Consider the following 16,533-nt stretch of genomic DNA (forward strand, 5'->3'; position numbering starts at 1 on the left):
GCACCCGATTCAAGGGTATCCCTCTGTTGCCATGCATTCCATAACTAGAAATGCCCCGGCAATGTCTGTTGAGCACGGAAATAACCCTGCAACTAGACACAGGGAAGGACTTAGCAATAGAACACTTATATATATATTCGAAGGTAACCAAAGGACCTTTTGGTGAATCGTAAAGGGTTCAGAACACATTACATGTACCGAAGGATTCAAGTGCCTTCCTCGGTGCTATAATCCCTTGAATTGCAAAACAACTTGAGGACCTGTAGGCAGGACAAGAAATAGAGAATTAGCTAGATTAAATAATACAAAAAAAGAATGTTAAGATACCTAATGTGTAAATCACTAAAAGTCTACTAACCCATCAACGAAAATTAGGCTTACTCGCACCTTGTGAAAATGGATTCTGGATGGTATTCGGGTAGCAGTGGATAAGCAAGACACAGAGACTGGTTCACTGCAATGTCATGGCTAAGAGGCGAGAACTAGGCACCCAGGAGGTAACCCTAGCTGAGTTAGGGTTTTTCAAAGCGTTTTCACGGAGCTTGGCATCGAACAACCGAGTTGTTCCTCATGGTGTCTGGTAATGAACAAGCTTAGGGTTAGATGCACCCAGCGAAGCCACCTAATCGAATTGAAAGAATTGCAAATGGGACTATGGTTATAATAGTGCAAATCAAGATTTAGTTGACTTGACAATTAGTAGCATCTAATGGTGGAAAAACATTTAATCGTCTAACAATGGATCTGATGGCCAGGATTATGACAGAAAGGCAGTTGGGGGAGTTGATTTCAGAGGGGAACGCCTTACGACGTAAAAATATTTCAGGAATTTTAACTTGAAAATGATCAATTTTTTTTTTTTTTTTTTTTTAAATTTTATTTTATTTTATTTTATTTGAGTGGTATTTTTCTATTATTGCTTCAAATTGTGGCAAGTATTATAGTATCAACATCTATGTCTAGATGGCCTTAATTTGTTCATAGGGAAACCAGGTTTGTTGACCATCTGGTTACATTATAACCAGTCCAAAAACGAAACTGTTTGAGATTGTCTAACAAAAGAAAATAAAATTCATTATCTTTATGACCTCTAATAACTATGAGCCTATATTAGGAAGCCAAAAAAACCAAACTATGCATCTAAACAAGTTTAATAATCAGAAAACTCAATTGATGCTAGGTCTTTGGCACTAGATCCCAATTGTTCAGTCAGAGGCATACACAAAATGTGTCTTTGAAATGGAGCGAAGCAGGCATTCTACTGCTGAATTTGGCACTGAATTAGTTGGAATTCTTTGTGGATTTCTTGAATCTCCTTTGAGGAAACTTGGATTTTTGAGAGGGTCAACATCAAAGCTTTGGCTAATAGGGTCTTCATCATCCAAAATATGAGGAGAGTTTGTAGAAACAGAGAGTGACGACCTCGAGTATTACTCGGGCCCGGAATGATATCCCTGAAGTCATCCAATAACTCTTGTTAATTAGGATCCATCTTGGCTCTAATCTTGACTTCCCAAGATCTGAAAATGGGGCTCTTAGGATTCTTGTCTAACTTACAAGAACCTCTCCCACTTCCAAAGCTTTAAATTTTCCCAAGTCTTAATGATTAACCAATGCAGAATTAAGAAATGCTTGAAAATAAGGTGTATGCTGGCACGTGTTTTTAACTGTTTATGTGCTTTTAAAATTCGGTTGTTCGTGCTGATATGTAAATACATATGATAATAGACAAATGTAGCAATAAGCAAACACATAAGACAACAATTTAATACAAAGTTCACCCGAAACGCTTGGGCTATGTCTCCTTGAGCTCTAGTCAAACTCGACTAGACTTCCTGGGATTATGGCAACAGTTCTTTTACAAGTTCCACACTCAACTCCAATGTTTTACATAGGAACATTGGGCTCAGAACACCATCTTATCCCTTGGCTCTTAGAGCTCTTCGGCTTTCTGGCTCTAGCTCTTGGCTCTGGCTCTGGCTCTTGCTCTGGCTCTTGGCTCTGACTCTAGCTCTTGCTCTTTGCTCTGGCTCTGGTTCTGGCTCTCAGCTCTCACTTTTGGCGCTCACTCTGGCTCTTGGCTCTAGCTGTGGCTCGTGGTCTCTTCTCTAGCTTCTCTAAGATCTTTCTCTTGGCCTTTGCATGCCTCTGTGAGTCGCTCGACCTCCAATCAACTCCAACAACAATATCCTGCTGTCAATTGAGCTCTCTGGCTTTTCACTCGACCTCCGAGTGACTCCAAAGACTCTCAGCGCATTCAGATTTTTCTCGCTGTTCGCTCTCCTCTCTTCTCCTTCCCCTATCTCTGTCAGTCTGTGGCTTTAAGCCATCTGCTTCCTAACTATTCATTTCCACTTTCAGCTCTCTCATTCCCTGCCCCTGTCCGTTCGAATCCCTTCTTTCGGCTATTACAGTCACTGCATCACACCTCACAAGGAAGTGGCCACCTATTTTGTAACGGATAAGTGTCAGGTTCACCGATAACACTTGATCATTTGAAACGGTCATTATTTCCGTTTACTCCAAGAATTATCGCGAAACACGAATCTCTGCCAACTCATCGTCCATGTCAGACTTCAAAATCCCGCACAATCTGCTTTATGACTTTGTCAAATCCGGTCATCCATCGGTCGCATCTTCGCCATTGATCTAGAGCCTCCAGATCCTACGGTCTCCGTCCATATTGCGCGGGTAAGTTGCGTGACCTTTACTCGTGCGATGTGAGCGGTTTTCTCTCTCATCCATTGGACACGTGTCACCCAGTGTATGGAATCGCATGGGACTTGGTCGAACTCGCTTACTGCCTGAAGTGCTCGCGATATCCTGTCGGTTTTGGCGCGGGACCCGCCTTTTGACGGAATTGGTGATTCCCATACGGTTTTATGCCTTTTCCTCGCGACCGAGCGCTTGCGGCTTTCCTTCATTGAGGGGGGATGCCCTGCGATATGCGATTAGCGCTTTACCATGGGCCAATCGCGTATAAGAAACTGCCTCTTTTTTCGGATTTGGCCTCCCGATTGCCAATTTGTGCTAGTGCGCGGTCACCATGGGCGAACGATCTAGGCACTTTGACTGAGGGTCCTCGTTGTTCTGTGCTGACCACAAATTGCCATTGTTCAGAGGTTATTTTTGATAAGCTCGATATCCACAAGACTTTGAACTTCGGCATGAGTTTCTTTACAGAGTTTGGGTAACTTTAAGAGAGTTTAAGGATCCAATTCTGATCACGCCTTCCCACTAAAAGAACTTTTGGTCCACCAAAAGAATGATATATTGATCAGAGCAATAAATGAGAGTAACAACACCCTCTTCTTTCATCCTCCCTACACTTGCCTTTGCATAGTGCCTCTGAACCACAATCTCTAACCACTTCCCTTCTTGGATGGGTTGGTCGTCTTGGGAAGAACTGTTTTCCTCCTTGACTTCATGCAGAACTTCTATTGTGAAGTTTACAGAAGGTAGTTTGAACTTCTTTACCTTGATCCTTGATCCAAGGTGGCTCAAACGAATGTGAAGTACATTTGCTCCACAAAACTTTCATTTGTACCTGTTTGAAAAGCTACCAACAACAACTGTTAACAACAGCAGGTATACAGACAACAATTGGATGGACTAACTCCTACTTCAACAAAGAAACATATTTCACATCTTATGAACCCTTCCTTGTCTTATATCCACATACAAATGATTGACTAGATAACAAGCCAATAAAACATGCCTTTAAAACAAATGTCCCTTTAGGTCAAGCATGTAGAAAAAGACCTTTAGGTCTCTTTTCCAAAAGATGAAACACATCTTCATTATCTCCATTTTGGAGACCAAGTTAACTTCTCCCAAGCCAACATTACATGCATCTCATGCTCATGCATGCATTCCATCTATCAACTTTTGCTTAAGTACACTGTACTTTCGAAGCTGAAATGAACATTGTTGGACACAGATTGTCATTGATGTCAATATGGCAATATTCAAGAGGAGGAGACAGAGCCATCAGAGGAGCAGATGGAGCCAAGAGGAGCAAGAGGAGACACATAGGAGCAGACCAAGCCATGTTGGGAATTTTTCTGACCGTACCTAGCTTTGACTTCGATCCGACGACGAACAATATTCATACTAATCCAACGATCATCGCTCGCCCAAACAGAACGAATGTTACGCCCCGATAAAAAGTGGTTTTGTGAAAAGTACAGTTGACGCGTGGCAAAATTTTATTGCATCGGGTGAGATTTACGGAATACCACTTTCACAACAAAAGCAGTCCGATGAGCTTGGTGGTTTTCTTCTGCTGTTTTTGTAAATAAAAAAATAAAAAAAATGCGCAGGTGAAATTAATATTTCAACAAGCCAGAGGAGCCACACTGGAGCAAGAGGAGCTACAAGAGGAGCCATCGGTGGAGCAAATGTAGCAAACAGAGCCATATATGCCTATCAGGAGCCTATCGGGAGCATACACAGCCATCGAGAGCAGAACTCACATAGATATATCCAGTTATGTTATCGGGCTTGTAAAACCCATGTATGCATGCTTTATCATTATCAGCAGTTAAAAACCATATAAATATGCATATAATGCAAATAGAGGCGGAAGTCTTGGTTATATATGCAAATACACCATCGACAACAAAAACTATGCATATATATATGTTTAACACTATCGGAGGCGCAAACGGAGGCTAAGGCGTGTAGATAAGCTTTAACACTATCGGCGGATTTGAAACCTTATTCACGGAAGTGTTGAAGCTATATCGGGTCTGGCACACAATGTCGCATCGGAACTTCGGGAGCAGCGATACAGTGTCAAGTAAGTCATTACGATTGCCGATAGGGATATCGCATCAGACCTCCGCCAAGGGCAGTCCCCGATTGAGATAAGCATGCGGAACCAACGGGCATATAAAACATGGTCCAATGCAATATCGCATCCGCAAGTGGATCGGCCCATCGGCCATCGGCCATTGGCGACTGCCGATTGCGATTACAAGGCGGACCTGATATAGGTTTAAATGCGGGTGAATTAAAATTTGAAGTCCGCCTTTAGCGCTTTTTCGCTTGTTTTTTCATATATTTCCTATGTAACTCAAAAATGTCGTGCGCTGGGTTTTGAGGCAAAAATACTGTAAGGAACAATCCCGATAGTGCGGGAGACTGAATCATGGCGATTATGATTGGGATAAGATGTGGCTGTCTGTTAAATGAAGCGGCTCCAGTGTATGCCTACGATCATGAGAAAAACAGGAGTGTTGTTACAATTTTGATATATGTATCCTGTGAATATTGGAACGGTTGGATAGACAGAGGGAACTGAAGTCCGGGAAGCTGAAGAAGCAAGCAAGAGAGGAGGTAACTGAAAGGGTAAGCAAGCGTTGAGGAAGCTGAAGAGCCTGCGGAGAAAGGAAGCCAAAGAGCCAATGAGAAAGAGGAAATGAATGGACAGAGGCATGGAATGTATAAAAGCAGCAAAAACAGAGAACTGATGTGGTTATTGGTGTATGGTATAGTGGAAGCAGTAGAGGCAAAGGGGGTAACAGAAACAACAGAAGATGAAAAGAGTGCAGCAGCACACCAGTGTATACAAAAGTTGGGTTGGAGCCCAAGAGGTTGGAGCCTCAGAATTGAACAGGATTGAAGTTCTTGGGAGTTGGTGCTCCTAAGTCCAAGATCGGTGTCTTGGAAAAACAGAGTTGGTGCTCTAGAGGTTGGAGCCTCACTAAAGTCCAAGTTGGAGCTTGGCAACTACTCACAGTCAGAGATACTTATATTGTATTTATTTCATTGCACTGTCTTGCATTTTTAATAAAAACATTTATTCCAGCTGTTGATTTCTGTGTTTAATATATACATATACATATCTATATATGCTTTTGGCAATCACTGGAACGAAAAATAATAAATACTGATTCACCCCCCCCCCCCCCCAAGTATTCCTAACAATTGGTATCAGAGCAGGCTTCTTCATACTAGCCTAACAACTTGAAGAAGGATCCGCAGACATGATGAGAAATCATGAAGCATCAGGAAAACCTCCTCTCTTCGATGGCACTAACTTTGGTTTCTGGAAGAAAAGAATGACTTACTACTTAATGTCCCTTGGACCTGAAGTCTGGCATTTTTCTCAAACTGAATACCAAGCGACTTCCACTCTTCCAACAGACCAAGACGAGAGGAAAGCCTACATTGCAAATGCAAAGGCCATGAACTCTATCACTAGTGGAATCACTGATTCCGAGTTTACAAAAATCATGCACTGTACCTCCGCCAAAGAAATGTGGGAGAAGCTAGTTGGCTTGTACGATGGAGACTCAAAAGTAAAAAAGGCAAAGCTTCAAACTCATAGAAGACAATTTGAAAGTTTAAAGATGGAAGATGAAGAAGATATTGCAGCATACCTCCTTCGGGTAGCTGAAGTAGTAAATTCCCTGAAAGGATTGGATGAAAAGGTGGAAGAAAGTACCATTGTTCAAAAGGTATTAAGGTCTCTTCCAGACAGATTTGACTCCAAAATAAGTGTTATAGAAGAAGCAAAGGATCTAGATACCCTCAAAATGGATGAACTCCATGGAATTCTCACTGCCTATGAAATGAAGAAAGGTGGCCCTAGCTCCAAAGATGCAACATTCAAGGCCTCAAAGTCAAAGGAAGGGAAAGAAAGGAATGACTATAGTGATGAGTCAGATGTGGAATCCGAATTGGTTCAAAATGTACGAAAGCTGAAGAGAGGATCTAAGCTTAAAGTCAAGTATCCTCTTATTTGTTTTAAATGTGGTAAAATAGGTCATTATGCAGCAAAATGTCCTCATAAACATGACAGTGATGCTGAAGGAAATTCCAAAAGAATGGCACATAAAAAGAAAGGGTTCAATAAGAAAAACTTCTTCTCCAAGCAAGATGAGTCTGATGAGGATGAGTTTATGGTCATCAAAAAGAAATCAGATGAGGAAAGTGATCATGATGAAAGCCAAGAAGCATTATTCATGGCACTCACAGATGATGATGACTCGGGGCTAGAAGGAAATATAGATGAACTGTTAATAAGCGCCATTGAAGAAAATGAGAAACTACGGAACAAAATCACTTCTCTCAAAGTGGAAAACGAGGAAATAATAAGGAGAGAAGATCTCTTGGAAGCAAAGCTTAAAGAAAAAGAAGAGACATGTGAAGAACGTGAGGCCGAAATAGTATCTTTGAGAAAGGAGTTGGAGAAAATTAAAAAGGGTTGTAAAATCTCTCAAATACTTGAGACTATTCTGAAAAATCAAAAACCTCAACATGATAAGTCTGGAATAGGTTCCAAAGGAGAATCCTCAAGCACTAAGAAAAGTGCGAAAAGCTATGCCAATCCACAACTCTCTGGTTCAAGTGTGTGCTTCTAAACACCTGCATCCTGCGAATGATGTTTTGAGCTATTACATTCCTCCTGAATACAATCCTCACACTTCTGAGGTAGAGGACCTACAATGAAACTCCTGTTTGGAACTGTTTCAATGGCCTTCATGGAAGCTTTAGAACTCTCTCCATAAGACAGTCCATAACCAAGACCCAAATACTTAGGCCTTTCCTAAACCATTATTGGCTCAACAATACCTTGTGCATATTTTCCCTATCCTTTTCCTTCATAGCCCATCTTGGACATTAGCTTGGAACCTATGCTTCTAGTATGTTTTTCAAAAGAACCAATATAAGAATTCTTAGAAGAAATTGAAGACAAACTAGAATGGTTTACCTCTTCTTCAAGCTGATACTTGACCAAGGCTTCTTTGGCAACAAAGAGTTGTGACTCCAACTCATGCATCCTTTTCAGGTTCATATTTGCAATATGAAGTTGCCTCTCCATTTCCTACAATTTGCTAGAAAGCATCTGCTTCTCTTCCTCCACGGAATTTAATTGCTCTCTAAGTATGCTGCTCTTCCTTCCATCCTCATACATTTCTCTTACCTTTTTCATCATGATGAACAAGTATTGCTTCATGTCTCCATCAAAGGAACTTGTAAGGAAAGAAGAATTCGAGGATTCACTTGTGGAAGTCGTCATTATGCAAATGAACAAAAGAACTTCAAACAAGATTATTAAAGAGCTTATTTAGTAACCTCTTACAACAACCTTTTGTGCTTCAAGGATTGCCCTGAGGTCCTTTGGGATAGAAGAATGCCTTCAGCCCTTCTTCCTTCTTGTCCTTCCTAGAATGAGCTATCAATAGCTTTCCCTTCACCTCTGCAAACTCAAACAATAGTCAGTATGCAACCAAGCATACAATCAATGAGGCAATCAATCCTTGACTGTCCAAAAACCTTTCAGACAAGCAATCTTTGCCTTGTCAATCAAGCACTCTGATACAATTTTTTTTGAAGGTGGGGTTAATCAATCTTAAGCTCTGATACCACCTGATTTGAAAATGGGGCTCTTAGGATTCTTGTCTAACTTACAAGAACTTCTCCCAATTCCAAAGTTTTAAATTTTCCCAAGTCTTAATGATTAACCAATGTGGAATTAAGAAATGCTTTAAAATAAGGTGTATGCTAGCATGTGTTTTTAACTGTTTATGTGCTTTTAAAATTTGGTTGTTCGTGCTGATATGTAAATACATATGATAATAGACAAATGCAACAATAAGAAAACACATAAGACAACAATTTAATACCAAGTTCACCCGAAATGCTTGGGCTACGTATCCTTGAGCTCTAGTCAAACTTGACTAGGCTTCCTGGGATTATGGCAACAGTTCTTTTACAAGTTCCACACTCAACTCCAATGTTTTACACAGGAACATTGGGCTCAGAACACCATCTTATCCCTTGGCTCTTGGAGCTCTTTGACTTTCTGGCTTTGGCTCTTGCTCTAGCACTTGGCTCTGACTCTAGCTCTGGCTCTGGTTCTGTCTCTCAGCTCTCGCTTCTGGCTGTGGCTCGTGGCTCTCTGCTATGGCTTCTCTAAGCTCTTTCTCTCGGCCTTTGCATGCCTCTGTGAGTCGCTCGACCTCCAAGCAACTCCAACAACAATATCCTGCTGTCAATTGAGCTCTCTGGCTTTTCACTCGACCTCTGAGTGACTCCAAAGACTCTATGCACATTCAACTTTTTCTTGCTGTTCGCTCTCCTCTCTTCTTCTCCCCCCCCATCTCTATTAGTCTGTGGCTTTAAGCCATCTGCTTCCTGACTGTTCATTTCCACTTTCAGCTCTCTTGTTCCCTACCTCTGTCTGTTCGAATCCCTTCTTTCAGCTGTTACAATCATTGCATCACACTTCACAGGGAAGTGGCCACCTATTCCGTAACGGATAAGTGTCAGGTTCACCGGAAACACTCGATCGTTTGAAATGACCGTTATTTCCGTTTACTCCAAGAATGCCCACGAAACACGAATCTCTGCCAACTCATTGTCCACGTCGGACTTCAAAATCTCGCACAATCTGCTTTATGACTTTTTCAAATCCAGTCATCCATCGGTCGCATCTCCGCCGTTGATCTGGAGCCTCCAGATCCTACGGTCTCCGTCCATATCACACGGGTAAGTTGCGTGACCTTTACTCGCGCGATGTGAGCGGTTTTCTCTCTCATCCGCTGGACACGTGTCACCCAGTGTATGGAATCACGTGGGACTCGGTCGAACCCGCTTACCGCTTGAAGTGCTCGTGATATCCCGCCGGTTTTGGTGCAGGACACGCCTTCTAATGGAATCGGTGATTCTCGTATGGTTTATGCCTTTTCCTTGTGATCGAGTGCTTGGGGCTTTCCTTCACTGAGGGGGGATGCCCTGCAATACGCGATTAGCGCTTTACCATGGGCCAATCATGTATAAGAAACTGCCTCTATTTTTGGATTTGGCCTCCCGATTGCCAATTTGTGCCAGTGCACGGTCACCATGGGCCAACGGTCTGCGCGCTTTGACCGAGGGTCCTCGTTGTTCCGTGCTGACCACAAATTGCCATTGTTCAGAGGTTATTTCTGATAAGCTCGATATCCACAAGACTTTGAACTTCGGCATGAGTTTCTTTACAGAGTTTGGGTAACTTTAAGAGAGTTTAAGTATCTAATTTGGATCATCCCACTCGCTGATGGCTTGGCAGGCTCAAGGATGGGTGTCATTCTTGTAAGCATTGATTGTCGAAAGACCTAAATGCTGGGAACTTGCCTACCCTCAATCCCTGGTGGGTCTTGACTGAGCACGAGCATGACCGCGACTACGCCCCCCTCTAGAGCCGCAACTATGGCTACGCTGAGACGAAGGTCTCACCATTTCTGAAGATAATCTGCTGTCGAAAAATTGCCTTGGAGCTTTAATTAAGATGACCTAGAGACCTCTAGCTGTTGAAAAATGCAACAAGAAAATTTGAAGTTAATTTTGTCCTTGAATTAAATTAGGAATTAAATTGTAATTCTAATTCTCATAGTAACTTGTAATAATTAACTAAGTTAATTTGACCTAGTTGACTCAGTTAATTCGAGTTGGGAGTCTATCTAGAGTCATGTAGAGTGGTTCCTAAATTTTAGGTGCCCAGGTTGAGTTTATTTTGAGTTTTAATTTTTTTATTCAGTTTATTTGAGTTAAATTTAGTTAAACTAGTTCCAATTGATGGAGGAATTAGTGGGAGATCCAGTGGTGGGGTGTAACCTACACTAGTGGGGTTTAACCAACAATGCTCAACCAAAAAACTAAAGATTCACTCATAATTAACTCATGCATGTCACATCAGAGAGAGACCCAGTTGAGATTGGAGTTCAGGGACAATGTACTATCAATTGTATAATCATCCAAATTGTACAGATGGTGCATGCAATCAGAGGAAGGCGTATGAGGATTGCGCAATTCATATTTGTGGAATTTCCCAATTAAATATGGGCTAATTCCCTAGGAAACTGCGCAAGGAAATAGGAGGTTGGCAGGTAGCAGATTTGGCTAAGTATTGGCTGGAGCTTGTTTGTGAAGCAGTGAGATAGATTGAGATAGTGTAGAGGTTGCTCGGGCTTGAACAAAGCATTGGTATCTTCTCATATTTTCTGATTAATGCAATATACAGATAACAGGGGTTTTTAGCTGTGGCTTTCCCGGAAAATTATTGTGTTATGTGTGATTGAATTCTTTCTCTTTCATGTTTCATGATTTCATTGATCATTTATTGTTTTCGCTGATGAGTAGAGTAGATTCAAGTCAATTGTTTTAGCATATTACAATCTGTAGTTTGAATCTACAAGGAATTTCTATATTGACCCATGGTGGGAGGATGGAGTGGGGAATCTCTGGAGGGCAATCAAAGGAGGTAAATTCGTAGATCTAGCAATAATGATTACATGTAAAATCTAAAATACAATGCCCGCCATACAAAAATTCATTAAGTTGTGCCCAAAAGAATCTCTCCACATTAGATTCACAAACATAAACAACAAACCAACCCAATTGCACTGGAATTTCTCCTCGGGCTGAGTAAAAGATACAAGAAGCAGACTAGGACTCCAACCCAAGACCCAAGACCCCCTCAGGACTTAAACAACCCATAGATTTCATATAAGACTATGGGGAACATAAAATGTCTTTCCAACGACCAACCATTACCCAAGAAAATTGGCTAACCAAAATCCTCAATTTTTTTTGTTTGGCACCCGCTTTATCCCAAATAACATCACTGTATTTTGTCCAAAAAATTCCTTGATTCTACTTCTCAGTATTTCACCACTTGCTATAATTATGGTGCCTACATTATCACACTCCTACAGATGCCTCAACCAATATTCATAATGGTTCCTTGATGTCCCATACATGAGATTACATATGTAAAGGTAACCACGCCACCCCTTTCTTAATGATCATAGATCCCACTGTGATCCCTAATCTGTCTCTCACCCTGATCAGGAAAAAACGATCACCGCTTTCAATAAAAATATTGATATTACCCTTTAAGTAAAGACATGTGTTTTTAATAAAAATATTGTTGTTGCCTTTTAAGTAAAGACCTGTGTTTATATTCTTGTTCACTTTTTAGGGTTGCATGTATTTTGGAAAAAAAAATATAATATCATTCTTTCCAAAAATAAAAATAAAAAGTAAATGTTCAAATCATATACATATACTTAATTACATAATTAAGTATTTTAAAAATACAATTATACCTCAAGTTTTCCGCGTAAGTTAAAAATACAATTTCTTAAGTTTTCGAGGTACACCCTACTTTATCAGCTAGTTCATAATTCTAGTCGTGGAAGGAGAAGACGTTCATCTCAGCGTAGTTCTCATGACCACATCCTTGTTGTTAAGAATATAAAATTAGCCATTTATTTATAAAATGTTATCATATTCACTTTTTTATAATTATTAAGTAACCATTTATTATTACTTTTATTATTAATTATATATATATATATATATGCTTGGATTTTATATTAATTGGATAATAAAAATTACATTATCAAGGTGTACTTTGGTATGTGGAGGCCAAATCAATTGTAGAATAACAAAGTTTTGATACCAAAAATTATGACTAATACATCATGCTAAAAGTGTTATGAGTAACATAATATATACATTTAGGATGAACAAAATGAGCTAACTTGGTTTTCCGAGAAGATAACATTAAGCCAATGAAATATGATTCTATAAAATAGACATAGTAAGAAAGAACCATAACTGAGTAGACATGAAACATCTCTACTCGCGCACATAAATTTCCTTTGTTTAACTCCATCCAAAGTAGAATTACTTCTTGAGTGTGGGAAGGTAGAACTTGTTGGATTTTCACACTTATTTTATTGGGAATCGATCACATGGACTATCTGCCATTCTAGGATCCATCTTGGGATCACTCATAAAGGTAATGATAATGATTTAGAAGTTTACTAATGCATGTGCATTTTGGTGTAATGGAAAACCTCAACATGGTATTAGAGCCTTGACCTAGGGTCAATTCCCTAATTTACATTTGAAAGTGTTAAATTTTCACACTCAACTTATTAAAAATCAATCACATAAATTAACCACCACTCTAAAATCCACTCATAAAAATAATAATAATTTGGAAATTTACAACGGAAAGCCTCAACAAAACTATTAAAATCGGAGACTAACCAACAGACTTCGTGGATAACTCTAATATATATCGGCAAATCTCTTATATATATATAAAATTACATTCTCTTAGTCACGAAAATGACCTCGTCGCGAAAAAGGTAATTGGGTACATAGAATTATTCATTCAATATACTTTGTTAATCATAATTGATATGATAGCAATAATGGTTATGCTTATTAATATTTTGTGAAATTTAGATAGTGAGGTACATAAATTATTTATTCGATATATTTAGTTAACGAGTATTTATATAATGATAATTCAAAATGATTCCCACTTTGAAAAAGGTGATCGGTAGATAAAATAAATTATTCAATATACTTTGTTAATAATAATTGATATGATAACAACCATTGTTATGATTCCTAATATTTTGAGAAATTTAGATAGTAAGGTACATAAATTATTGATTTGATATGGTTTGTCTCAGCGTCCACTAAGGATTATAGTTTTTGCGTGGCTATTAACTATGGTTCATTTTATCTTAATTTTCGCTATTTTCATATCATAATCAAAGTTTTTACTATCAATTAATTATTTAATTATTAAAATAATTTTTAATTCATTTTATTTTATTTTACGATTGGTTCACAATAATTTGATTAGATTTAATAATCATAATGTGTGTATTTTTATTTTTTTATTTGTCAATGTATAACAAATTATTTTAAAATGAAAAAAAAAAACTATTTTTGTAAATGGTCATTCCTTTGGTGAGTGCTCTTACACTGACATTGACATTATTACGTTTGATTGGAATGTAGATTAAGGGCAAGAAATATCTCAAAAATCAAAGTGTTCAAAATCGATCGATTCTTGAACGATTGCGTCCGTCTTGGTGATACGATCCCAACGCAACTCGTTTCACTCAAAACGGAGTTGGTATGAGGAAGTTAGAGCCTACTGACCATTTCACCAAACAATAATTTCTTTTTGCAGGTATTGCCGAGTGAGCAGTCCGTACTGCTGACGTGGCAGGTGACTGTGTAGGTCAAAGGTGGTCAACACCCAATGAAGGATTTCCAGTGTCACTGGGTGATATTTTTCAAGTTGGTGTGTTGGTGTAGTTTTATTGGTTCTTAGTGTACCAATGAGAGAATGCCATGTGGCAACCTTGGAGACCGCCACATGGCACCTCCCAAAGTTCAAATGTCTAATGTGTGTTTGATCAAAATTTTGTGGAGGCACTAGATTTCAACCCAACAACCTCCCCTCCACTAACCACATGCATTACCAACTACACTACCCATTTGTTCTTATCCTATGGAGGAATGCACATATTCTTAAAGGTTAAGTGCGAAGGTTAGGGTTAACCACTAGCGGTTAACACTAAATGCGCATGTGACCACTACATCACCTAACCACTAGCGGTTTACCATAAACGGTGATTAGTGCTAATTAACTGCACTTATGCACTAATTAAATGTGCTTTATAGTTGGTGGATATTTTGGCGGATTCTACCAAATCTGGAACCGCCCCCAAATTTAGCGGGATTAACTGAAGTTTTCCAGATTTAGAGGAGATTCCTAGGGAAAAATTCAAAAGACCATAACTTGATGGGATTTCAACCAATTTTAGAAAATGAATAGTCAATTTTGGATGATTTTGATGCTTTGAAGACAATGGAATGAGTTTCAGAGGCAATAGAAGACTTCTACAAGTGATGTTTCCACAGGGAAGTTCAGGGAAGCCTAGGGCTACCAGGGAAGGAGGTCATGCCCCGATTAGTCAAAGTCAGTTTTCAGAGATCTAATAGTCATTTTTGGGGTTTTTCGGTCTTCTGAACCCAATGGTATAGATTTCAAAGCCATTGGAGTTGAGCAGAAGCTTGTAATAAAACATTTGACCAAATAATTCCAAGAGGGCCTAGTCATTAAAGGAGGTCCTATGAGATGTAACCCAGTACTAGAAGGTGAACTCCTTGATCAGATTTGTATTTTGATTTTGATGTGTATATTTATCTACATTTATTTTGTTGTCCACGTTATTTAATCAACTAATTAACTCATAATTTGCTCACACATGACACATAAAATACATATAACTTGACACATAAACCTCTTGCATAACTGGGTAAATGAAACGATCCTAAACATAATTTTAACTGATGAGGGAGCTTGCATAGCATTACCAAGTTTGCCCAAGATTTCAGATCAATGCCTGACATTGCTACTTCTCTGCCCAACGATACCAGAACCTGCTCTCGCTAGTGCTTCTCACACCACTTGGTGTGCCTTCTCCTCGTCACTAACCTCCTTATCCACTCATTACTTGTCTACAACAATACCATGCATTCTTCTACTTGACTATATACTCCTCCCCTTTTCAATGCCATCATCAACTCGAGGAATTGAGCTTGAATTCAATGTGCAATTTTATTCTAGTGGAATTGGGTCTGCCGCATAAGCTACACACCTTTGAGCAAATCCTTGAGCCCGCACCTGAAGATCACTTCTAGATTGTAGAGGAAGTCATCAAAGCCCTTAAGTTGGAAGATGATTCCTATATGATGTTTTTTCCAAGAATGACCATACAAGATTGTCAAGTAATATCAAAATACATCAACCAGCTCGAACAAAATATCAATCTCATTGTATATATCAACCACATGATCAACACATTCAAATGGATCGACTGTCATGGTTCATTGCGGCCTCCTTTGCATGCTCGATGTTTAACAGAGTGGGGGGGGTGTCTGTATTTTGTTTGTTAGTGAATACCATTTTTGTTAATGTGGCAGTGGCAGGACCATTATGAAGCCCCCTTAGGAAACCACAAGGGATCCGCCCTCTTCCCCCACATTCCGCTTTTGGTTTTTACAATACCATAAGATTCAAGATTATTTTTTTCTCTCTAATTGGTTTTGCTCAATGCTAGAGTGCAAATAATGAGAAACTCTTTTTCTACAAGGTCTCGAACATTCTTCAACATTTAGCATATTGTCTAGACAACAATGTTCTAAAATCCATAAGACAACCTTGATAGAGTAGTAATCCGTAATTTCATCTAACATGGATTATTCAACATCATTCCTGTAGAAATCCATGTGACCCATGCCAATCTCCACAACAATGTTCACAATGTTTCTCAACAAAGACTGGTCATTTGGTTCTCCCTCGCACTCTATATTAATCAGTTCAAACACCACATTAGCCACTTTATTTTATACACCATGATAAACCAATTAACATAGACACATGACTCCCACTTTTGTTAGTGAATTGAGAAAGAATTTTCCCACGAAATGATGATCAAAATGGTAGAAAAAGTTTGACATGAATCATACATAAGGAGGCTTTTGAGTGCACATTTTTTAGAAATCTATATAAATGTTTATGTACTGTAATACAAGAAACTCATATTTTAAATATTTTTTAGAATCTCTACCAATTTTAGGATGCCCTTCTGAATAATATCCCATCCTTGGTTGAATTATAATGCATTATCAATTGATTTAATAATCATCCTCTTTATTTTT

Source organism: Pinus tabuliformis, chromosome J (assembly GCF_031772625.1).
Source record: "Pinus tabuliformis cultivar Carrire ecotype Pingquan chromosome J, CPIR1, whole genome shotgun sequence".
NCBI lineage: Eukaryota > Viridiplantae > Streptophyta > Pinopsida > Pinales > Pinaceae > Pinus > Pinus tabuliformis.